This window comes from Dermacentor albipictus, chromosome 4 (genome assembly GCF_038994185.2).
Source record: "Dermacentor albipictus isolate Rhodes 1998 colony chromosome 4, USDA_Dalb.pri_finalv2, whole genome shotgun sequence".
In the NCBI taxonomy this organism is placed as follows: Eukaryota; Metazoa; Arthropoda; class Arachnida; order Ixodida; family Ixodidae; genus Dermacentor; species Dermacentor albipictus.
The window spans coordinates 90,076,440-90,101,447 of NC_091824.1; the positions used below are offsets into that span (position 1 = coordinate 90,076,440).

At 44.3% G+C, this 25,008-nt stretch overlaps 1 long non-coding RNA gene across 2 annotated transcripts in view; it reads right to left on the bottom strand.

The window, feature by feature from the left end:
* Positions 1-301: 301 nt before the first annotated feature.
* LOC135917669 (uncharacterized) overlaps positions 302-25,008 on the bottom strand; it is a 107,975-nt gene continuing 83,268 nt past the window's right edge. The window contains exons 3-4 of one of the 2 annotated variants that reach the window (XR_011513981.1): positions 24,437-24,503; positions 24,151-24,261 (exon numbers count right to left, since the gene is read on the bottom strand). This is a non-coding gene — a long non-coding RNA (uncharacterized lncRNA). Of the gene's footprint in view, positions 540-24,150; positions 24,262-24,436; positions 24,504-25,008 lie in introns of those variants that run through there. The other variant, XR_010569371.2, reaches the window with a different exon arrangement.

Consider the following 25,008-nt stretch of genomic DNA (forward strand, 5'->3'; position numbering starts at 1 on the left):
GCTACAGAATTTACAATAGCCTATATATATACCGAACCCTCAAGCTGATAGGAGTTTTGCTGTAGGTAGATGTTCGAAAATTTAAAATAATTAAATTATGGGGTTTTACGTGCCAAAACCACTTTCTGATTACGAGGCACGCGATGTTCGAAAATTGAATTTGACTTTTAAATACAACAGCTGCATCCAAGAGCATTTTCCTATAGGACAAATAATTTCTTTTTGCTTGATGAGCAAAACGAGAACAAGTAAAAGCGAGAGCCAACATTTTGACGAGTGCACTTGTCGTTTACAAGGAGACATATGCTTTATTCGGCACAGTATATATAGGGTTCATCCAAAGGGGAGAGAAGGTAAGGCTGGTAGTTGCAGCAACGACCCAAGAAGTGTTAGCGACAACCCCCCCCCCCCCCCTGAGGGGTATAGAATTGACCATAAAGTGCTGACACACCGCCGTGTGTCAGACGGCATGTCAACGGCCGTGTGCATAGCACTCCTATGTCATCTGCTTCGCTGGAGGCCAGTGGGCTATCGTCTCACTGAAAGAGATAATAAAAGGAGGAGCTGAAAGTGGTGCAGGGGTAAAAAAAATTCTGAAGTGGAATAAATATATAAATAAAGAAATGGAGGAAAGAAAAAGAAATAAAAAATACTAAACTAACAAATGAAAATAAGGAAGTGCTGTTGCCTATAGCTTGGAATTTAGCATAGTGAAGTTATTCTAAAGCTCCCTTTTAAACATTTATACCTAATGGTTGCAATGTCTTCAACTTATGGACGAGGTATGATTCCCTGTATTTTCTTTCTCGTTCAGAAGAGAAATTTGGCTGTAATATGCAGAGTGTCGATTCATCAAAGTTATGGTTGGTTTGTAGAAATGCTCGGCGACGGCTTTGGGAATCTGTTTAGCTGTGTCTGCGCGATTTCAGTTTGCCCCGAGGTTGATTGATTGACCCGTGCCACGAATATATTGTTTCTTACAGAAGGAACACACAAGCATATAAATCACATCCGTTGTAGTACAAGTAAAGGTAGTTTTCACTTCGTGCGTATAACTATTTGCTGTGCTTATAATTTTAATGTCACTTTCAAGGCCCCTGAAGGTATTGCACCTAGGGTGACAACGTGCTTTTATTACGAGGCAATAATGTTGGCTGACTTTTACGTGCAGTAACATGTCTTTGAAATTTATGTTGCGGTGATAGGTAACCCTGGGTACATCCGGGAGCGCTTTTCTCAGGCGCTCGTTACTTGATAATATTGGGTGGCATTTTCGAGGAAACGAGAAGAAAGGGGGTCAACCGAGGAGCCCACTATATATTAGTCATATTAGAAGAAGCCAACAAACACTGGCACCAAGGACAACAAAGGGAAAATTACTTGTGCTTAATAAATAAAATAAACGATAAATTAATGGAAATGAAAGTTGATGAAGAAACAACTTGCCGCAGGTGGGAAACTATCCCACAACCTTCGCATTACGCGTGCGATGCTCTACTAATGGAGCTGTTCTTTTATCCACTTCCATCTCCATTAATTTATCATTTCTTTATTTCATTTATTAAGCACAAGCAATTTCCCCTATGTTGTCCTTGGTGTCAGTGTTTGTTGGCTTCTTCTGATTTTTTCGTATGATGGTGTTTATGTTTGGGAAGGTATTGTAATATCTTGTTACAAAGGCTGGCGGTCTCTTATATTCTGGTGTAGGCTGTTTCTTAGCTAATTCCGACTGCCTCTCCAAACTAGACGCGACGTCATAAGCTCTGTGAAGAGGAAGGTGTGGCAGAAAAGAAAAATAATTATTTCAGCACACATAAGAAAGAAATGAATCATGAGTCGTTATATTGCATATAAATTGTAGAAACGAACGAGTCCATTATCGCTCATATTAAACGAACACGTTCAAACTACATAAGATCTGCATTTGTGGCCTTTGTTACCACAAATTTTGAAGTTCAGAGAAGCAAACACTTTCCTGTGTAAATCCCGTTCTTAAAAATTGAACCCGCTTGGCTTCTTCTCCACACTCTTCCGACCGGACGCGTAAGATAAATAAATGTCGACGTCCTCCCGAATTTTCCCTATAATTTTGCCGGCTGAATTTGCTTTTCTTCTTTTTTTCCTTCTTTTGAAAGCTCGACCGTCGCAGTCATTTCTTATAAACAAGCCATCCGTCCGTCGGCCGTTCCTGCTCTTTTCTTTTTTTTTTACTCGTGAAACTCTTCTGCTTCAGTCAAAATACAAGGAACCCACAAGCCGGAGTTATATAGACCGATAACAGCGACAGAATCTGCCTGATTAACAGCAATAGAAAAACAAACGCAAAGTTCAACGAAGCAACGTTAACTCGGGTAGCTGCATGGAAGCATTCGTCACAAGGACTGGGAAGAGAAAACGCCCCGCATACGGGAAACCTACAACACTATGCTCTGGCATGCAGTGAGTGAGCAATGTGCAGGCCAGCGTACTGCGGTCCGGCGGGGATAATACAGTGCAGTGTTGTCGAAGCTGGTCGAGTCATAAATTTGGCGGCTGAATTTGCTTTTCTTCTTTTTACCCTTCTTTTGAAAGCTCGAACGTCGCAATTATTTCTTATAAACAAGGCGTCCGTCCTTCAGCCATTCCTGCTCTTTTCTTTTTTTATTCGTGAAACTCTACTGCTTCAGTCAAAATACAAAGAACCCACAAGCCGGAGTTATGTAGACCGATGACAGCGACAGAATCTGCCTGATTAACAGCAATACAAAAACAAACCGATAGCGCTTAACGACGGGCAATGTTAAGTCATCTGAGTTGACACGCTTGTTTACTGCACGTGTATATAACTCTTGACGAGTTTCGGGCGGAACGTGCACAGTGGTTCGGCCCTTGTTGGTACCACACGTGAAACCAGTCACGCGCAATAATATACAAGTACCAAGGGAGAGCACAGAGACAAGCAATGCCTCAGTTCGACATTCTAGCGAGGCGCCGAGGGTGGCAATTAAGAAACTCATTGTGTAGCAATGTGACCGTCACTCAATGCTGCACCGAAATAAACTATTGAATAAAAACAATAGCGCTGATTTCATTGACCGAAGCAATAGTGATAGGGTAGTATGTTTGTTCGTTGTTGGTTTTATGTAACCATGAAACCTATATTGAAAAAAAGGCAGATATAGAGAGAAGAAATGAAATATGCAGTACAGGAACTGGTGTAGGACACAATGGCTGAGACCTTGTGGTTGAGCTACTTGTAGTGGTCCTAAACTACTCTGATAATGTTGAAGCTGAAAAGACCTACCGATGCCTCTGCCAACATGAGGCACTGCAGCGTCCGAAATGCTAGCAGGCCACTTGTTCACTTTGTTATGCGGTTGCAGTTGGCTGCACTTCCACTGAACAGGCGGCACATAATTTGGCGAGGATACCATTGAGATTCTGCCAAGATTGTGTGATGGTGGTTCGTGGCGATGACAGTAATTTCGGCGGTTGTTTGTATTGGCAACAGGCGTGGTTAGCCTGGCGATCGCGTCGGTTACTGCTCCGCCTGAGCGTGTCTTGCATTGCCACGGTGGCCTGTCGCCAGACGTTCAGCAAACCATCCTTCCTTAGGAACGCAAGAAGACCCGAAGCCTCCCTGCAGACTATAACAGACCATTCCGGAAACACACATGGAATTGCGGGCATGCCTTAGGAAAATCGCACCGTCATGGCGCTCAAAAAGAGATTCTACAAACAATTCTAGTGTCAGAACAATTTAATGCATACGGGCTGCAGATATGCGTATGCGATCTCCATGCCACTGCACGGTATTGATGCGACGATGTTTAGCTGATGCTATTCTCTGCTTGCGTAAACATAATAGGGAGATGCCTTCATCCTGAGCTTATTTCCTTATTCTTCATTTATCTTTTCGTGTAGCCAACGTAGCCAACGCAACAGTACACGCTTTCGTTCAACACAATGAAAGACAATAAACAGAATGGCGCAAAAACTAACGACAGTTTCGCAAGACCAGCATATGGCCACAGTGAAAACCAATTAAATAAATTATTATATTGCTGTGAGAGACGCGGCTTAACATAAAGAAAGAAAATGTCATTATGTCATAACTGCAAGAATCCGCGGCTGGCGTTGTTCAGTGCGGTGGTAAAAAAATATGGCAAAAAAATAAACAAGAAAGTTCTAGTAGGCTATGTAGGGCACATGCAGCACGAACCTCAGCGAAACTGAGACTACGTCGAAAAATCATCGTTTTTTATTTTACTGCAAACATCTGTCTTTGCGGCATAGGACTATAAGCTGAAAGTGGCAAATCAATGAGAATTCGAATTGGGAAACTCGTTTTGATCCATCTGAAACGTAAATGCAAGCAATGTTCGCGCCTAAAGAAATGTATAAGGGAGATGACAGGGCGAGAATAAATGAAAGCTAAAGAACACGCCTGGACAAACTGTAATACTTTATTACTTTGAGGGCCACATTTCTAGTTCAAACATGAAGCTTCCTTTTTTTTATTATTTTTTTTCTGATTAGCACCATATATTTCCCGCCCAATGGCACTTTTTTTTTCTTTTTTTGAACGCAAGGAGCCCTTCGCATTCCTTCAGGAATGCGAAGGGATCCACACGTGCACCTTCCAGAAGCGCTTGAATTTAAAGTGGACGGAAGCATCAACCAGTCAGCTCTCAATATAAGCAAGACACTTTAGAGTATTGGGGGAAGAAAAGCAGGGAAGAGATTGATACGACCGGACCCGATCCAAGCACAGCTATAGCAGTACAAGGTAGGTCGAGTAGGTTTGAGGAAAAGAAAAAGAACAGACAGAAAAAATAGATGTATACAAGAATGCTAGAAAGAAAAGCGTGCATAGCATATCTGATTAACTCTATCAGGCTATGTGACTATTTGTCACCGCCCCGTTCCAAAGGGAATGCCAATGAGTCATCATCATCATCAAGAGGCAGGCGCTCCTTCAAAGGTGAAACTTTGCTTTCGCGCTTTTGAAGAGAGTGCTCCCTGGCTTTGTACTTCCGTCGCGTATACGATTTCTTTATCCAATAGAGTCGGGTGAGTCGACGTAGTCAATTCCTTCGCAGGGGCAGAAAAAAAAGTAGAATTGCGGGGCAGGAGCTTGCTGTCTCATATCTTGTTAAACGCAAAAATAGTAAAAAAAAATGAAAAGGAAAAACACGAGAGGAACAGCTGAGCACTTCTAGGTCGATAAGGGAACAAATCTGCGCGTTGGAGTGCACAACGCATTGTTTGTCACACCCCTTCGCAGCCGTGTCCCAGTATGTGTATCGAGCGTTTCTCTTGATTTTTATGTGAGCCCAACAGTGGCAACAATCAATAGTGGCTTTGACACTCGAAGCGCTTTCTTTCTGTACTTTTGCTTTCTTCTTCCTTTTTCCTTTTTTTTTCCAAGTTCCAGTGAGTACTCGGCCACGTCGCATTTTAGCTCGAGTCTTATAGCCGGCGATGCTGGAATATTGTCGCGTGAGAACTGAATTAGAAGTACGCGGCACCTGGGAGACTTGCTTCCCTGTATGACGCTTCTTACTCCAACTCCTCAAACATTTGTACTGAAGCTTTGAAGGAAGAAAGGGAAGGGGAGGAGGAGAATCAGAGAGTGGTTTTGTGGCTTTTGTGAATGAGTATGGGAGGCAGCAGACTGTCGCATGCGAGGTTTCGCGGAGCAAGTTCCTGTGGGACAGCGAGTTGTGATCCTGGTGGTGGTGATGGTTGGGAGGGGGAGGGTTGAAAACTGTATGGGTGAGTTGTAGTTGAGTGATGAGTCTCCAGGGGTGGCTGGCATTTAGGGAAAATTGAAGGAGAAGGCACCAACACTTCGACCATCGACGAGTGCAGCAATTGCGATTTTTTTTATTTATTTCAAGTAACTTTTCTGCCACTCAACGTGTCAGCTAATGTCTCGTGGCGTTCGTGCGAAGCATCCTATCCGTTGATCAGGGTGTGTGATTTGCTCTGAATCATGGACAGTCATTACACGCTTAATGTAACGAGAGAGGAGGGAGAAAAACACCTGAGAACACGCTTGACTTTGTTATAACGTAAGATGTATGTTGCTAGACGTCTGACTGTTGTAGTTTAAAGAGCTCAGCTGACACTTACGTTATCACGCGTGGTAATTTCATTTGCTTACTTACTTTTTCACTTCAAAAAAGGGGACAAGTAGCGTTACCTTAACCTCTTTGCTTACCGTGTCCACATTTGCAGATACTTTTTATAAAGCGAATTACCCGTAAGCATAAACTAGCGGGGCACTAAAACCACGCGCCTTTCTCTTTTGGCCTGGACCATGGTTTGCTCAGCTTGCAAAGGAGAATACCATATCTCGGCTCAGGTGGCCTTCTAAGAAAAGAAATGGGCTGCGAGCACTTTCCGAAATCTTCCTGTTCGCTACCAGTATCAACGATTGTGGACACTTTTTCTAAAGCGAAGTGCATCTCCGCGAAATGTTTACCCTGCCTCCAAAGTAGGGCGGAATATGTTTTATGCTGAGTTTGCCGTTAAATAAAGAAAATGACTGCGTGCAGCTCCCGAGGCGTTTTCGCCACTAGGGTCCACAATTGTGGACACGGCTTCATGGCTTCCCAATGCTTTTGAAGTCACCAATATCTTTTTCTATGAGCTCCTGCAATTGCGCTAAAAATTTTAAACACTTACTCATGTCCATGCCTATATTTTTTTCGGCAGGAAAGAGGTTACCAATATATGCTGTATTTGTAAGCTTCTAAGTAGCTTTATTTGGAATGCTTCATACTCAAAGCATGGTGGCACACAAATTCTGAATATGGCTGACATGCGTCTTGTTACCACTATTTTCTATACGCAGTGTACTTGTGGAGTCCACGAAATTACTTGGCATGCGGTTAGTAAAATTGGCCTAACAATTACCTGCCCTTTAAATTATGACCATCATGGTCATATTTCAGGCTTCCAGCTATACGCAAGAAAGACAAATTACGAGTGCTCAAAAAAAAAGTTCTTGCTATGAAATATATTCAAATGACGCTATGTAACCATGCTACAGGCCTCTTTGCTAAAGTTAACGCATGCTTGCCGATTAGGCGAAACGAATTCAGTACGACATAGAATATCGGGATATCCCGGCGAATTGTGTTCGCTGTTGTCTCTTTAATTAACGGCGCTCGTAACTTTATCATCATATTATTTAATGTACTACTTAGGCGCCGTTTTAATAAAATACTTTCGAGATGTGATCGCGAAATATGAAATGCCGTTCTTCATCAGGTAGTAGGCGAAGCTTCTTCATTTGATATTATTCACAAGCAATACGAACAAACGCAATTGACGCAAACAGGTGCTTTGTTGTTTTGTTTCTACGCTCTGAATATTCCCCATTCGAGAGGTTTTCCTCACTAGTACAACAACTCGTTGCATGCGTGAGAGCTACTGAGAAGTGGCTTCAAGAGAAGAAACTGCACAATTATTATTATTTTTTTCTTTTTTATCAGCACACAGGTGGCAATAGCTCGTGCGAAGAGCTTGGCGGGCACTACGTGACCGGATGCTCTAAGTATCCGTTCGCTGTAACCGCGGTTAGAGCCGTTTCTACAAGTAAAAAATTGTTTGCCTCGTTGACAGCCTGACTGGTGTTTAAAGAAAAAGAAAAATATATACTACGGTCAAGAAATAATGGAAGGAGGTAGAAGGCAAGGACTGAGAATACAAAAACGTTATAACACGTCGACAGTGCAAAACAACGCAACGCAAAACGAGAGTTCATTGTGTTCCCGAGGGCTTTGTTATTCACAATGGAAAAATGACGTTCTTCGAAGAACTTAACAACCGCACAACAGTCCAGCTCTCTTCTTCATCGACAGTTAAGAAGTGGAACGCATAGAGATGTGCGCAGATGAGTCGACAATACACTGAGTGTGAATGAAGGAGAAGAAAGGGGGCAAACCGAGGGGACCGAATTTCTTAGTCATATCATGAGAAGCCAACAAACATTGATACCAAGGACCTATGTTGTACCTATGTTGTCCTTGGTATCAGCGTTTGTTGCCTTCTCGTGATATGATTGTGAATGAAATCGTTTATTGCATAAAGTGCACGAAAAAGCGACAAAACATTCGTTTAATGGAAGAGTGATAACAATACCTGTAGCCGTACAAGGTATAACTATTTCGAAATGTTTTCATTCCAATCTCCTGAGGTCAATTTGCGTAACCGCCGACGCAAGCATCGGCAGGTAACTTTCAGCGTTGTCGGAACAGGCCAATGGCACCCTCTGCTCTTTAACAGGAGGTTACTTTTGTTTGCTTTAAAACGAATAGCATTGCCGGAATTGGCCGATATTTCTAATCTAATTGTCTGGCCTGAGGCGAGGAGCATGCAGAAGAGGTGATGGATTCCGTGAGGCCGGGATGCGTAGTGAAAGTAGATAACCGAATGAGGAGGGTAATGCCAGCCTATGAGATTGGCCCGTTTTTTCTTGCTTAGTTTTTGGTGTCGGGAAGAAAATCGCAGCGGCGTACAACGGCAAGGTAAAAAGGCAGCTAAAACGTCCCTCAGTGATGAAAATTGGGCACAGCGATTTTGTGTACGTGCTAAAAGGGCTTGACAGCTTATACTGCTTCGCAAAAATTGTTTATTACACACAATTAAATCCATTCAACCCGGCAGCACCGAGTAACCAGTGCTAAATCGATCGACGGGCAGCCATCTATTCATTTCGAAACGGGGCAGTCTCCGGCTATTCCGAGAAAAATTCAGTTTTGTTCGGCGTAATATTGAATTTTTACTGCATACACTTCACTTTGACGTGGTGAGATCTCGCGGTTTTGTGACGTCGCGTAAACAACAGGTGAAGTGGGATCAGCCCGAAATCTTTTGACCGATTGCGGAAGCTTGATGGTGAAAAAGGCGTAGGATTGGAAAGAATTATTTTTCGATTGTTCGGTCTAATCATGCATAATCAGACTGTATACGTCATATTTGTTGAGGAGCATTGGTGGTTTTCCTGACACTGCGTGACCAACAAGCGAAGGCGGAGGGGTTGGTCTGGAAAAAAATTGACAAATTGTTGAGGGCGATTGCAGAAATGAATTCCAAAGTTTGGAAGAGCTTTACGTAATTGCGCCCCTGTATCCAAGTTATGGAAGCATGGATGGGTAACAGCCACTTCTCGTGCAAGTGCAGCGATTTCTGGCAGGTTTCGTACGACTGTAATAATCTTCAGACAACACAAAACAAAGAATTCAAATGTGTTAACAGCACGCAGAAATCAGTCTTGTTTCGTTTATCACTTACTGCAAAGAAGCAACAAAAAAAAAGGAACAACAAAATGAAAAGTCGAATAACATGAGGCTTGAGTATCCCTGTACATATACTACATTCATGACATACCCTTCTGGATTCTACATGCCGCGTGACTTCTGTAAAGTTTTGAATTCGGTAGCCAGATAACTATTGTGGCCACCCGCGTAGCAACGCCGAATCACTTTCGCCGCGCTATCTCGCTTCGCATTTACCCGAGCACAACCTAAATATTTAAGGTGGTAGGCCATATTCGAGACTTTTTATTTTTTTTTGGTCAAAAATGAGTTTTTGTTTTTTTATATATTTGTGTACGCCCAAATATTCAGTAACATGTTGGAAAAAGTTATCTTCCTATCGACATTATTTTTGCAGTTACAGCGAGTTTTCCAACCCATACCCTTGTATTGCGAAAGCGAAAATCCGTGCTATTTCTTTTATAAAAGTATGATTTAAAATAGTTAGTGTGCATTAGTCAGTGTACATAGTTAGTGTACATACAATAGTTAGTGTACATACAAAAATAGTTATTTTTCATATTTCGGGCTTCTGTGTAGTGTTTCGCATCTTTCGCAAGGTTTGATGGTTTGTTAACGTTTTTCCCAAAACAAAATTTCGCTCCACCTTGTGTCATGCAAGCTGTGATAAGTTTTTGTAAATGAACATTTTGATGGAAAAATTTTCACACTCATTCCTCAGATAGACATGTACGTAAATTAGAAAACATGTAAATTAGAAAAAAAGTTAATGCAATATTTTTGCATTTACAGCTCACTTTGCAAATTTGGTTCAAATGCTATTATTTTTCCCTTAGCTTCGATTTTTGAGCATTCCTTCCTTAATATTCCACACAATGCACCTATACTAGTTCATTGCATAAATCCTATACATAGCTACATAAATGCGAAAGCTTTACGCAATTAAGCACTTCATTAGTTACTTATCACAGCTTGCGCGACTAGCAATTTTATGTATTTGCATATCTAAAATTACCTGCTAAAAATAAAATGAACCATTTTGTGTAGTTTAAATAGTTGAATAAGTTAAATAAGACGTGCTCATTCAAAGAAAAAAAATGTCATTTATATCCTGGCTTTCGATTTAAAAGCAATTTTTGTGTGTGTGTGTAGCTTTTCACCAGGTGAAGCCACAAAGACAGAGAATGCCTCTCGATTGAGCACTGTGGACTGATGTGCCAGGAATAGCGCGTTTCCAATCTCGAGGAGTGCACGAATGGTTCTTTTCACGCACTCGGACGAATAGGTTTTGACTGATAGTTTTTTTTTATGTACGTACTCACGGAGATAGCCGGGACCCTTCTCCTTTGTTTCGAAGATCCTGTGAAGAAGAGAGTCTTCCGCACTTACGAATGTCCTAAAAAAAGGAGGGATTGTGCCGTTGATTCTTGTACGTTTCTGCTTTGATGAAAAAATCTTCGTGCCTATAACTATTTTCTTCTTTTCCGCCGCTTCTCTCTGCTTACGTCTTTGCACATCGACTTTCGCACGCTCATATTTCTCCGGAGGCAACGGCCTCCATTTAAACCGCATTTCGTGCACAAGTCATGATTTCTTGCCGGCAGAATTGTGAACATAAAGAAACGAAAACGAGCGGTGACTGCCCGCTGAAAGGTAACGAACGCCCACGTCTCTCTGGTTGTAGAAGGATCAGTTTCTTCCTCCACTTTTCTGGGGACATAAAGCACCGGTGTTTTCATGACAGGGCCAGGTAAGGCATGAAATATCATATCTGATTTTCCCTTCGTTTTTCCTAATTCTTAACTCTGCGAGCCAAAATAAACCCTTACGCAGTGAGGCTTAATATTTGTGGGCAAAGTTCTGGCGCTCTTTCTTAACCTTTGTAATCTTCCGCAATGTGCGGTTGCTAGCAGTGGATACCCGGCACATAACATTGATTCCCTAAGGATGCAACAATGGTCGCATTCTTGGTGAAAGTATTGAATTCAGCTATTAATTTTTTTTTCATTCAAGTGAAATAAATGCGGTAACTATTCAAAAAAAGTTGGCATCCTTGGGACATATTGAAATAATCCGACAGGTACCGCGCTAAACATGCGAGACGATTGAAGCATATGCTAGAGCTGGCCAATTCAGTTTCAGCTTTTGAAACAGGGATTGAAGACCATGTTATGTGAAAAATGTTCAAATAACTATCAAGCACGCGGAAGGGCATAATGAGTTTTAGCTGAGGGAGTAACCCATTAATGTGACAAAGATGAAAAAAAAATGTAACGATAAGACACAAAGGGAGAACTGTGGCCATATTCGCGTTGTGTTTTACCTATTCACCTGGTGCTTTTTGTAGGTTGCATGAGATCCGTTTCTATATCTGTTCAAGCCAAGTTGACACGGGCGACTTTTTGCTTCCATCCGACAGCAGTTTCAAAACTAATAGCTTTATTTGGCTGTTCCGCAAGTTTTCGTGGGAGTGAGTCTCCTGGGCTTTTCACCACCAATACAGAGGCGCCAATAAAGAGGGCGCTGTTTCGCGCACAACCCAGTCACGGGAGCACGTTCCCTGCCTATGCCGACTGTTATGACTCTTTGAGGCGTGCATGCTGTCACACGGTAGCTTTTCTGGCGTCTAAGCTGTGGTGGAGCGTTCGGTATAACGACAGTCTTTCTCTTGTTTTGCCACCCTCCCTCCCTGGGGCGGATGCGGGAGAGGAGGCCGACACTCGCGCTCCCATACCGATGCTCGCGCCGCTGGAAGTAGCACACGTATGATGAATCGGCTTATCTCTATAGCCACCTGTACTACCGCTATTGATGTGTGCTTGTTAATGTGCTGTTCTCTATGGAATTATGCAATAAAACATCTAACGCTATGAAATGCCCTTTTTGCAATAGATACACGCGTTCAAAAGCATTCTTGCAACGCAGCCTTTGTGTCCGTAAGGAGGACACACATTTTGTGATGGCAATGTTTTTAGTTTCCCCTCTCTTAACCCACCTTTGCTATAGCGCTTATTTCGCTGCCGTATGTACAAATAAAGGAATGAATAAAATTCCTGCACGCTAATGGCTTTCAGAATGACCGCAGTATTCGTCAGAACCATGCTATACTTGCGTAGATTTCACGGAACGCAAAAAAAATGGCGGCGGATCTTTCACTCGGAGATGATTGGAGACTTATAGCGAGTAGCAATCTATCTTACCGTGAGTGCGTAATTGGGATTATACGTAGTTTATGGTGGCTTTGGAAAGCAGCGCATACCCAGTGACATACCATTAAGCCAAGTTGGCGTCAAAAGAGATATACTGAGGAGCGGCACACACCTAGTTACACATACCCGGTTACCCAAGTTCGCGCAAAACGCGTCATTAAATAGCGGTCCATACCCACTGCATAACATTCAATGACTCATGTTGCTTTGAACCCGATTCCCTCTGTTACAGCAGCTGGTGACGCAAGACCCTGACAGCCAGCTGCGGTTGGTGAACAGGGCTCGGGCGGCGGCAGCGAGCCATGGCTACCTGGACTGAGGAGGCCACCCACCTATGGGCTCAAGAAGCCTGGTCTCACAATAAAGTTTATTTCTCTCTCTCTCTGTTACAGCAGCCAAATTCTCTGTCCAGGTTTCCACTAAGGACCGGGCGAGCCATGTTGGTGCGTAAGAGGTTAGAGATAGTGCGAACTGCGTGCCCTTCCCAAATAATGCTCAATCGCTTTCAGGATGTGTTGGCTTAGCACAAGTGAACGGTTATATTAGTGGAGAAATGATTGACTTACGGTGGAACCTATGTTACGGTACCATCTACAATGCGGTAGTCGATTTCCTGGGCCCGAATTCGCTACATAAAACCTTTTATGTGCGGTAACCTGACGCCCAGACTGTGGGATGCAATATAGGCAATTTGGTTACCGTATGACCAAAGTACCTTATACTATCATACAATCCTTTTCCATGAAGCAAATGATCCGCGATAATTTGGGCACTGATCGCAGAAACTGTAGAAGGTGACAGAATAGCTCGGCCGCACTTCGCACACGTAGAGCACGTCCCGAATTGGGCCATCATCATCGTCTCAGAACTAACGTGCCTAGAGAATCTTCGCGGCAATGGTTCTTTGGAGGCGAATCGCTTTGCATCGCACAAAGCGTTAGGAACCTGAGTGCTTTTGCGCGATGGAGGCGTGATTATCGTCGTTTCTACGCCCGTTCTTCGTGACGCCATGTCACCAAATGACTCTCCGTAATCCGCACTACCCCAAACTACGAAGTTCCTTCCGAATCGGGTGGATCGCTCACAGGACGCAGTATCGAGCACTTTCGTCCCGATTATCTCCGTACTGAGCGGCCATGAAAGCGCGGCGATTGGGATAAATCGGATTTAAATATAAACAATCGTTTATAAATTGACCAGAGGTCTGAGTTGCGCTCATTCTACGAGTCTCTCTTGCGTGTTCTATAAATCGGCACTCCATAAAAACAGTATCGCGAGGCAACCACGTGGTAAAAAAGTTAAGTGTGTTGAATTACTGATCTAAATAGATAAAGCTGGACGTGTTGGCTACAGGGAGGGTATGAGCGTAGTGTGCCATTTATTCCTTCCCTCTCTTTCACACTTTCGAAAGCCGGCACTACTGCGATCTGTACACATGAAAATCCTACAAAACAGCTAAGGCCGGTAATACTTTTTTTTATATTTTACCTCACTCTGCAACGAGATTGACTTTCATGCTTCACAGCGACATCATTTGCTCTGTATTTATATAGGATGGTTGTACCTGGGTCTACTTGTTGCACTTGTGAGTTCCATGGGGTCCGCTAATCGGCTTTGTTATTGAAAATCGCATTATCCCTTCAATTATAACATTTCGGCAACCGAAGATACTCACTAGCTTCAAATCATTATATACACATATCTAAGTTGAGTGCGAGTTGGTACACCACTGAACATATTGCATGACGAAGCAGAACACAATAAAGAAACAGGCTCAGCAGCTAGCAATTGCACTGGAAATAGCAGCAATGATGTTTATGACGGCAACGTTTTTTCTCAGTTTATTTACCAGCAGGAAATTTCGAAACAGTCTATGTTGTACAGGGCGTCAGTTTCGTAATTTTGTATTCGAAATAAATAAAAAAATATATCTGCTTTTATGGATGGATGGATACAATTTTCTTGTACGTCCAGCAAGGTTTAACGTGACCCGGGCTCAGGTCTCCCACGGGGTAATGTCAAGGTCCTGCGTCAACGCCGTCTCACGGGCTTGCTGGACTGTCGACGTCTGGATTCCGAGGTCCGAGCTGAGCAGAGCAGCCGGCCACCACGACTACAGGGTCTCCGGAGTAACTTCCATCCCTCCTATAACTACATTGCACTCCCACAGCATGTGTTTGAGTGTTGCTGGTCCTTCCTGGCGCAATTTGCATGTGTCGTCCTGATGCTTATCTGGGAAGATACGTTTCAGACGGAATGGATTAGGGAAGGTGTTCATCTGGAGTTGTCGCCAGGTGACGGCCTGCCTCCTGTTCAATTTAGGACTCGGCGGTGAGTATGTCCTTCTGGCGTTCAAGTATGCACTGGTTATGTCGTTGTATCTGGTGAGCCTCTCCTGTTCTGCTCGAGAAGCGTTCGCTATCGTGCGAGAGGCGTTGCCCTGTTCGGCGCGGCGGGTCATGTCTCGCGCTGTCCGATGCGCCGTCTCTTTTAGGTTCGGGAGCGCGTCGCCTTCCGTGGTGACGTGCGCGGGGAACCATATGATCCTCGAGCTCGCGGTATTGGATCTGCCCGCTTTGGCCAGAATGGACAGGGCTTCCTTGGAAATTCGACCTTTGGCGTAATTCTTTACTGCCGTTTGCGAGTCACTTAGTACGACTTCGCATTCCTGTTCTGTGAGGGCCAGCGCAATAGCTACTTCCTCCGCTATTTCCGAGTGTTTGGTGTATACACTGCATGTGGTTCTGATTTTTGACTCTGCGTCTATGACTACGGTGGTCACAAGATATATTCGTTGCTTTTCTGCAATTCACTCTGAAAACATATATATATATATATATATATATATATATATATATATATATATATATATAGTGGTACCCATTATCTTGACGAAACACGGGATATTATTTGAACAGTTATTCCAAGACATGCCTCTTTTTTGGTTTTACGTAAATCTTGTAAATGTAGAACAAGGGCCACATTCTGCAACAATTGTTTTATCATCCTTCATATTGTTTGCCCTTCACCATTGGCTTGCACGTGACCGGTATCAGCTGCTCGGTAGGACGGGTGATGAAGAATGAATAGGAGTGGAAGAAAAGACTACATGTAAAAAGAAGTTCCTAAACGTCCCCTAAAGTTCATTTTAAATGATCATCTTCACTGTCACTGAAGCAGCAATGCCACTTGCGTTTTAAAAAGGATGCGTTATTTCGTTACAGTTTGGTGTCTGTCCCCGGACAAATATAAGTTGTGCGAGCATCCGACATTACAATCAAAATAAGTGAATTCAGAAGCCACGTTCGTAATGAGAATACTCGGCACAGTTTGCTGTAACTCGCATGTATCAAGCATAAACGTGCAGAACAAATGAGCTGTTTACACATTTTCGCTTGTAAGTTAGTTGGCCAAACGACAAAACTGCTCTGCTTAAAAAACACGTTCTGAGGGGCCATCTTTACTTACCGTCAGGCACCAATATTACTTGCGTCTTTAGTTTGCTTTCCTTTCCAGGCGAATGGTTCATTCAGTGTTTGCTCATCAAAGGAACCTCATGGCTCCCAACAGAAAGAGAAGCAAGTGAGAATCCGTTTGCTTGGAGATTGAGGCCTGTGCCGGAGAGGTCTTGCCGAGGCGAAATTCAATTTCTTCCAGACAAGTAATTGAATGATCAATGATGCAAAGACCTTTTCCGCGCTTAATTAGGTCATTCGCCTCAGCGACCCCTTTCTCGTTTGCGTCTCTTTCTTTCCAGTCGAGGCGAGCGTAGCGCAGCTCCATGGTCGAACCCGTACGGGGTCTGCCACACATAGAGTGCTGGATTCTATTAATTCGATACATTGTTATTCGAGATGACGTCAGAATTGAAGAAAAGTAGCTATTTTCTTGCATCCCGGGAGCTCCATTAGCCAACTTTCTTTCCCTTACCTGGAGGCTTTGAACACGTGGGAACGAGAGAGCGTCACATATTTTATATGTTACGACGCCAGCTTCCTTAATGATGTCCACACCAGTGCGCCAATGTGAGATACACATTGCAGTTTTTAACATCTAGTGAGGGAGTCCTCCGCGCACTAAAATGGATGGGAGCTCCTGAAGTACGGCTCAGGAGTCAGTCCACATTGTCTGAATGAATGGCTGACTGTCTCACTGAGTATTTGATTGATTGATTTACTGAATGATTTCCTGATTGACTGCTTGACTGATTTATTGAATGTTTACTTGACCGATTCACTGAATTACTGACTGACTCATTATTTCATTGAGTTTAATATACCAATGTAAGCTATGGGCTATGGTAGGCGCCATAGTGAAGGGCTGAGAAAAAAACACGAATATAACCGCATGAGTTTGTTTACATTTAGAGCCCGTCAAACGCACCAGGTGTGGCTGGGAACCAAACTAGCAACCTCGTCTTCAGCAACCAAAGGCTATAGCCATTGATTCACCATGGTTGGTAGTCAGGCCACAATGCCAGACATGAACGGCATCACCGAATACCTCTCTTTAACGCCCCACCAACCACAAAGAGCTATTTAAACCAGCGTTTACTTATTTTACCTTAACGTCGAATTTCAATGGCAGAGTCGGAGTGCGCGACCGAGTGCGCGAGTGAGCAGGGCTGCTGCAGCGTATAGAGCGACGCCTCTAAATGCGCGCTTGGAACACAGACCCTGCCGCAAGAGCGATGAGCCGCTCGCGCGCACCACGCCACCAGATATTAGGCTACCGAGCGTCTCTTGTTTAACGGTAGAAGCGTGTAGAAATAGCGTCTCTGTCGTCTCCGCCCGCCGGCGGCGGCTTCTCCTTGATGCATCGTGTAGCGAGCACGACAACGCAGGGACGTAGAGAGAGGCGATAACTCAAGCGCCGACCATCAATGGAAGATTTATTTTCTAAAAGGCAGCTTGCTAGTAAACGTACAAACAGAACGTGTACAGAAAATAAATTTAAATCAACTTTTACAACTTGCTGACTTCCGGTTTTTGGCTTTGCACATATGCCTTGTATAAAATTTTAAGCGTCAGCGGATGAGGGCAGAAGGGAGACGTTGGCAACGCAATACGCATTGCGTTGTGAACGTCTCCCTTCTGTCCTCGTCCACTGGCGCTAAAGGTGTTATCGAAGTTAGAATACCAACATGTCCAACCTACAGCAGTGCCACATAGGGCTGTCGGCGTCTGTGGAGAGGACACTCCTGAAGATATTATATAGAGGAACATTAAAACTATGACGTACTAAAAGCCTAATGAAATGTATGCATGGACGGGGCAAGCAGATTTGCCCAGAGGTGAACGGGCGTCGAAGATAACGGGACACATATGGTGAAGGCACCGCTGTGCACAGCGCCGAGTGCAGGGAGTGGAGAGCTACAGGCTGTTAGATACGAACCCTTTTCCTGGCTTCACTCGAGTTCACCAGACCACATGGAATCGCTGTCGCGCCCAATTCAGGTGCGCCGAAGCGCGTCTAACACGTTCGTGGACCTGTCAACAAGTTGGCGACCCCCACCCGAGGCGACGCACGTCCAAGGCGACGCACGGTCACATTTATCCCTACGCTATTCCAACTTGAACTGTCACATTCAGAGGTGTCGCTCTCAAGCAGCGCGGGAATAAGCGCATGACTCAATATAGCGGCGTCTACTTCATCCGCCGATATTTGCGTAAACAGAGGCCCAGAGGCCTGCTAGGAATAAACAAGAAATACATTAACCGAGAGTTCCCGCGCGCTCCGCCGATTTTCGCAGATCAGTTGTGGTTGCTCCGCGCAATTATCTCGCCTCCGCGAGCGCAACTCAATCTGTCATTGGAACACTCATCCGATGCGCCCGATCTACAGTCTACATTGCAACAGTCTTGCTCCAAAGTGAGCAGAAAATGTTGCTCCGGAAGTGCGTCGAGTCTGCTCCTTATGGAAGTGAATATCTGCGATGCGCAATGTGTATTCAAGGTCCCAAATATTCAAGGCCTCGGCTAAGAGTAGAACAGTGGCCTTAGCTGTCGATCTAGTGGATCTCATAGTTATTCGACCCGTATGATTATTTGATTATAGTCGAATATAACAGTTCAAATTTTGTACCTGCGCTGCATGGAAAAAAGGACCATGCATACAGTTACTGTGTATTGGTCGGATGAAGTATACCAGCCGTGAAACTACATCGATCTCAGATTAGCAGTAACCAGATTGCTGTTCTACGTGATTTATTTTGGCATAATCATACAAAATTTACCGACTCTTCTCGGCGAGCTCCTTCAGAATCTAGCTTACTGAAAGGCCTTTCAATTGCACTTAATGTACTAATGCATGAGCGAAATTATTAATTTTTTTCTTGTCTGTAATTATTTTCTATCCATTTTCTGGCACAAGGCGATACTAGGTATTAAATTGAATATACTAAACTTGAATTTTCCGTGTAATAGTATCTGCGTTTCTTAGAAAATTGTAATATTTTCATGCAGCCAAATATATATTTCTCTGAAAGGTCCAGTGATCAGGTTATAGTTGTAGCGTGTAGCATCGCGTTATTGTGTGAAATGTTCTCACTATCTTTCTTCTATGATATTTTATTCAATTTCCCTTTCCCCAGCACAGGATAGCCAGCCGGTTCCTACACTGGCTAACCTCCCTCTTTCCTCCCCATCTCTCTCTCTCTCTCTCTCTCTCTCTCTCTCTCTCTCTCTAGTTTTATAAGAAGAGTCAGAAATGCAATTTGCTACTTGCATGAAAATCAACGTTTAGTGGAGAAAACGAAATAAACGAATAGCGTAGAGACCTCAAAAAAAAAAAATTAAAATTTGAACTTGTTCGCGACTTTCGCAGTTCCGGAGGGAACTTGTGCTACAGGTGGATACTTACGCCGGGAAAGCTCGCTTGATGAAGCCACGTCAACGGCCACTTTCGTGACCAATTTCTTCGTTCAAAAACACACCGAAGATTACGCAAGCGTAGGGAGGCGAAAAAATTCTCCCTTTTCACATTAGTACCAAGACACACGGCGACGCGCTGCGTTATTCCTCGTTTACATTGGTGGAGCTTGTAGTCAACCAATCCTCTACTTAGCCTTTTTGAAGAACAAATAAAAAGGAGCGAGAGAAAGAGAGAGAAAGAAGTCGTTTCTTTGTTCGAACGGCGTAAATAGAGTAGCGTGAATTAATTATAAGTGACTCTATTCTTCCAGTGCGAGCGCTTCAATCGATACAAAGGCGAAAATATTTTATTATCAAATCCTGCGCTGAAAAGATATAGAACACCGTCTTTTTAACACACTTCGGTAGATGGCAGCTACAGAAATTGTAACCCCGCCCTCTTCTCCCCTTTGAAAACAAAGAACGCTTAAGGGAAATGGTATAGCCCGCGAAATACCAGTCAGCGAGGCGAGCTTTTACAATGGTAAGGCTTTGTTCGAATATGAAGATTATGGAGAACAAGATAACTACACAGATAAGCAGAGATACGGGGTAACACAGTGAAAGGAGAAATAGACGTGTTTTCTAGCCTTAGATTTCAGTTCTCGCAAAATACTTTTAATTTAGCGGATTCAGGGCTCGCATGAAATGCAGCACCTACTGCGCCTCATTATTGCCTTATTGCCTAGCGCTGTACATCGCTAATTAACCGCTGTTCGTGCTTTGAGCCATGGAGACCTTGATATTTGTCTCACGTAGGATATTTGTTGAAGATATCGACGCTGGATTCGAACACCTTCACGTGAGAACAGTTTGTCATTCACCTGTTACATTGGCTAATAATATGACATTGGTCATGGTTTAACGGCTCCTGTTCATAAACACTTACTCTCTTTTATGAAGTGAGTTTTGAATACGGAGTCCCATTTTATTTCACTCAGTCACTCCTTAGGAAAGGCTCGTAACTAAACACGGATGCCGGCGATCACGGATATTGAATTGGCGGCCACGAATTATCTTCATTACGCACAAAATTTGCTCACAATATCTCTGCCTCAGCATTCCAAAAGGGGGGTGCTTTTCTGCTGGTACAGTAACGACGGAATATAATAAAACTTTGAATGTTTTTTCCATATTCTCTTTACTTAAGAAAGTGCCTAAAAGTAGTCTAACTTAACATCCAGTCTCGGAGGTCACCTAAATCGCCGCAAGGGCAGATGTAGTTAACATCACCGTATAACTGATGATGGCTTACGACTAAAAACATACCACTCAGTTTTGACTGAGGTCAACCACGTGTCTGGTGCCAAAGCAACAAATTTCGTCAGTGGAATGAGCGCCTTCGGAACTAGTACGCCTCCCATGTGTCGTCAGGTCGAGCCATTTCCCTTGTCGTTACTATGCGTCACTGTCCGAAAGAGATGCGGCAGGAAACGGGAGAGCGCCGAGAAAAGATGAAAAGGAAACTGCCAAGACCAAAGAGAGAGATGGAGAGAGGCAAGGATGTTAACCATGAAAGTAAGCCAAAAGGAAAAAGGTATCATCGCGCGAAGCGTCGACCGGCCGGCCGGAACGATACGTGTGACTAACGGGAAAAACTGGAGAAGGGAAAGGAAAAGCGTGGGTCTGTGCGGGAGCGGCGCTTTCCTTGGTGCGGGAATAGGGAGGATGGGTGGGGTGAAGGGTTGGCCGTCAGCATGTGAGTTTTGGGGAAGGGAGGTTTTCGATGGCCATGCTACAACGAGGGTAGGTGCAGCCTGGTCGTGCTTCCGTAACAAGGAATTACCAATGATAGTGGATACAGCCGGTCGCGGCACTCCACTTTGGATGGAGAGCGAGAGAAAGATCATGAGAGAGATAGGGCTTGGGCTTGGAATAACGGTGCCCGTTTAGCTAAAGTCTTTAGCGTGATGCCATTCCCTGGCCGCATGATATAGTGCTGGCCGCGGCAGCAGACGGAGTAAGGAACGATCGTGCCAGTCGAAGGAGCAGCGAAATGAGCAACTCGCCGTATTGCTTCCTCTCTCGGCGTCTTCGGCGTTCCTCCTAAGCCCCGCTGTACACAAATGCGAGCGCGCGGCGTTTCGATGCGAGTGCACGAATGTGCGCACGTTTGTGTGGCGCTACTGGCTGTGTTTGTTTCTTTCCAACCCGATCACTTGTGCTGTTTCGTTTCTATATTCTTTTTCGTGTTGCACGCGGAACCGAGGAATGCGCCCTCGTCGATCGATTGAGAAAGCAATCGACGCTGTCGTGAGGAACCAATATGCGGGCTTTTCGAACCGTGCGATTCCCAGTGGCACTAGAGACGCCCAGACATCGAGTTTTCTGAAGCGAGTTTTAGGCGGCGCGAGGTTGTGGGCTCGTTCTGTTGCTTTTCTTTTTGGTTTTCCTTGTTTCTTTGTTACGTGCGTTTACTTCTAAGTGCGACACAATTCGCGCCGGCACGTTTACATTGGCTTTGCGAAGCTGTTTGCCGGTACAGCTGCACTACGTGGATAAACACACCCAACTGCCACGTCAAACCTCATTCTAGAGTTTGAAGTAGCACTTGCTGCTTCGATCTAGTTTGCATGAGATTGATTTTTTGAGAATATGCCTTCAACCTCACTGGAAGTAGGGTAAATGAGAGCTTCGTCGAAGTGACAGTACGTTTCGAAGTGTGTTCCACAAATGAAGGCGGAACTCTTAGCTGGCACAATAATTCTGTATTTTTCGTAAACTGAATTTGGTTCTTTAACATTAAGCTGTAGCAGTTATAACGGACATGATGTCGCTTTGAAAAATCTTGACATGTACTATTTTAGTCAGGGTACGCTATTAGTAAATATAAATATGGTGAATTTGTCCGCCAGTACCAAGATATACAATCAACCCCCATTCATAAATGCCAAGATGCAACCTGTAAACATGCAACACACGCTCCGCTGCTTCATCTGTCCACATGTTTTCTTCTTAACTAACCAAACAATCTCATTTCTCCCTCTTGTAAATTTTCTCCTATGCCCGGGACTTTGACCATTCTTCAAAGGTGGTAGCCGCAAACTTCATCTTTCTTATTGTAACTCCTAAGATACATCTCAGCATATAATTTCAAGCTACTTGCCTCATATGAGGGGTGCCGTTAATATAGTAGCCATCATTTCAGTGCCATACAGTGCTGGTTTGTATATGGGTAACAGGAGGCATCGACTTGGAGGATTTAGAACTGTCACTTTGTTCAAGACGCGCTGCTGTAGCCCAATGGCTATGGCGTTGCCCTGCTGACCCCAAAGTGGTGGGTTAGTGCATGGCCACGGCGGGCGCATTCTGATGAGGGCGGATCGAGAAAAAAAAAGGCAGTTTCATCCGAAGAGCGGAGCATTCGCAAGGATGCCAAGGTTTAACGTTTTACTTGAACTCTTCGGTCGGTGTTATAACTATACGCAAGTACGAGTAAGTATAGGTCCTTCTCACTGTGATCCCGTGGGCGCCGCCATGTTTAATCACGTGGTGACTCGTGCATTCGTTTCCTCACCTTCCTCCGTTGCCTCCGTGTTTACAATACGTGTGCATGACGCCAATGCGGCTCAGCAAACCTATATTCTGGCGGGTATCGGAAATGGAGAATGGGCAGACGACAGCAATCTTTGTCCGCAACTTTGGAGGACACGTAAGCGCTTTATGAGCTTATGACGCCTTTTCGAAACAGCGCGAGCACCGTGTACGGTGCTTGTACTAGAAGCAGGGTTGTAGAAGCGTATTCTAAGCTGTCCAAACTTTTCTCTGATGACTCAAATCAGGATCATTGGGTTTTGCTCTTCTTTGTTTATTTGTCAAACTCTTTGAAGCAGTAGCTTCTCATATTTCTGACTAAGTAACTCTACTGTGTGCGGTCACTATCATTCTTTTTTCTGCATAATCGCTCGTGCGTGTGATTATTTCCAGAATATTTGTTCTTGCTGCGCACAATTAAGGCTTGAAACGTAGATATTTTGTACTTGGTAATAGCTTGGTAATAGTACTGGGTAGCACTCGCTTAGACATTCTTGTTATTTGCAAGGGGTCAATGTGTTTCCTTTCACGTCTTTGAAAATGAGCTTTTTTTTTGTTAACCCAGTAAGTGTGGTGAAGATCACTTACAAGGAAGCCGTCACAGGGCGATGGACACTTTACAAACCAATTTGTTGAAAGCCTTAACGCTAACCACTCTGCTTCGCGTGAATCAGGTAAGCAAAAAAATCCGGGGACACCTAAGCACGTCATAGGAGTGATGAATGCGAAAGTATTATTGTCTACTCGAACGTCACTGATTGGTCCTTCGAGTTGAAAACTCCTCACGGGCGAGCGAGTGCCTTGAGACGCTTGGCGCGTTTTCACTTGGCCTTACCGTGGCGCAGTCAGAATGCAGGCGAGAGCGTCTGCGGACGAGGAACACGCAGATAACACAGGCAAACAGGCTTCCAGGAGCGAGAGCGAAGGTGACGTGGCGTCGCGGCAATGCTCTCTCCGCTCACGCAACACTTGGCGCGCTAGCGCTACCGCGGGAGCGTCCTTTCGCCCACTCTGCTCGATCGTGGCGCGCTCGTGAGGTGGTGTCGAGGTCGATTGGAATTTACCTCTCGTTTCGCTACGACAGACGCCGGCTGTTTCGCTCAATGGGCCATTTGACGCCTTTGCATCAAAAGTACAGATAACGCTTCTTCAGCGTTTATTCTTGGAAACGTACAGGAAGACCTCGCAGACCAGTGCGTGTTCCTGCCCGAACGGAAGTTCTGCAAACTGTCACTGACGGCTTCTGATATCTGGGAGGGGCGGTTTCTTGAACGCTCCTGCCAATACCATGCTGTTTCACAGGGGGAGCAGTTGGCGGTGCCATGGCTACGCAGCGTCCTTCAAAATAAAGTAAAAACCAACAAGTTACCGAAGTGGGCTCTCTCCGGGTTATTGAGAAGAGGATGTCGTCACTCTTGGCCATGCTGAGGTGCGCTTCCATCGTCTCACTTTTTAAACATGGTCGGCAAAAAGAAAGGGAGGATGTGGTTCTGTTTGCCAGACATACGTTTACCTGGTGGTGCTGGTGGTGCTGGTGGCCCGGCATGTGGTCACTGAGAAAGCGGTAGCGTCCACCTGCCCTAGATGGAAAGTGACTTTAATTTCAGAAAATGGAGTGACGGACATATATCTGTGACAGTAATGTAGAAAAGGCCAGGAACGATAAATTATATTAGATTACGATGGCAAGGAAGCAGATTGATGGTTTTATAGTTAAGACAATCTGCAGAAGGGCGATGAATTTCTAAGTGCGATTGCTGTCCCCAAGATACCACCCTGGCAGAAGAGAGACGACAGATTAGTGTTCCTCTACAGTGAAATGGTTTTTACCTAACTCTATCTCCATTGCACAGAGATCATGCTGCTCGGGAAATACTTCGAATAGTTGAGAGCGTTGAAGTGTCTTCATATACACCATCAAAATACGGGCAAATGAACAGACATCAGCGTTTAGTGTTTCTGCTGAAACTGCACCTCCATGTCCTCACTTCTCAGTCTGAGAAAGCGTCTAACTTGTGAAATAAATTTTCTGACAAATTTGTGAAAACCCAGAGAACCAGCGAAATTACTCCGTACATTTGCTAA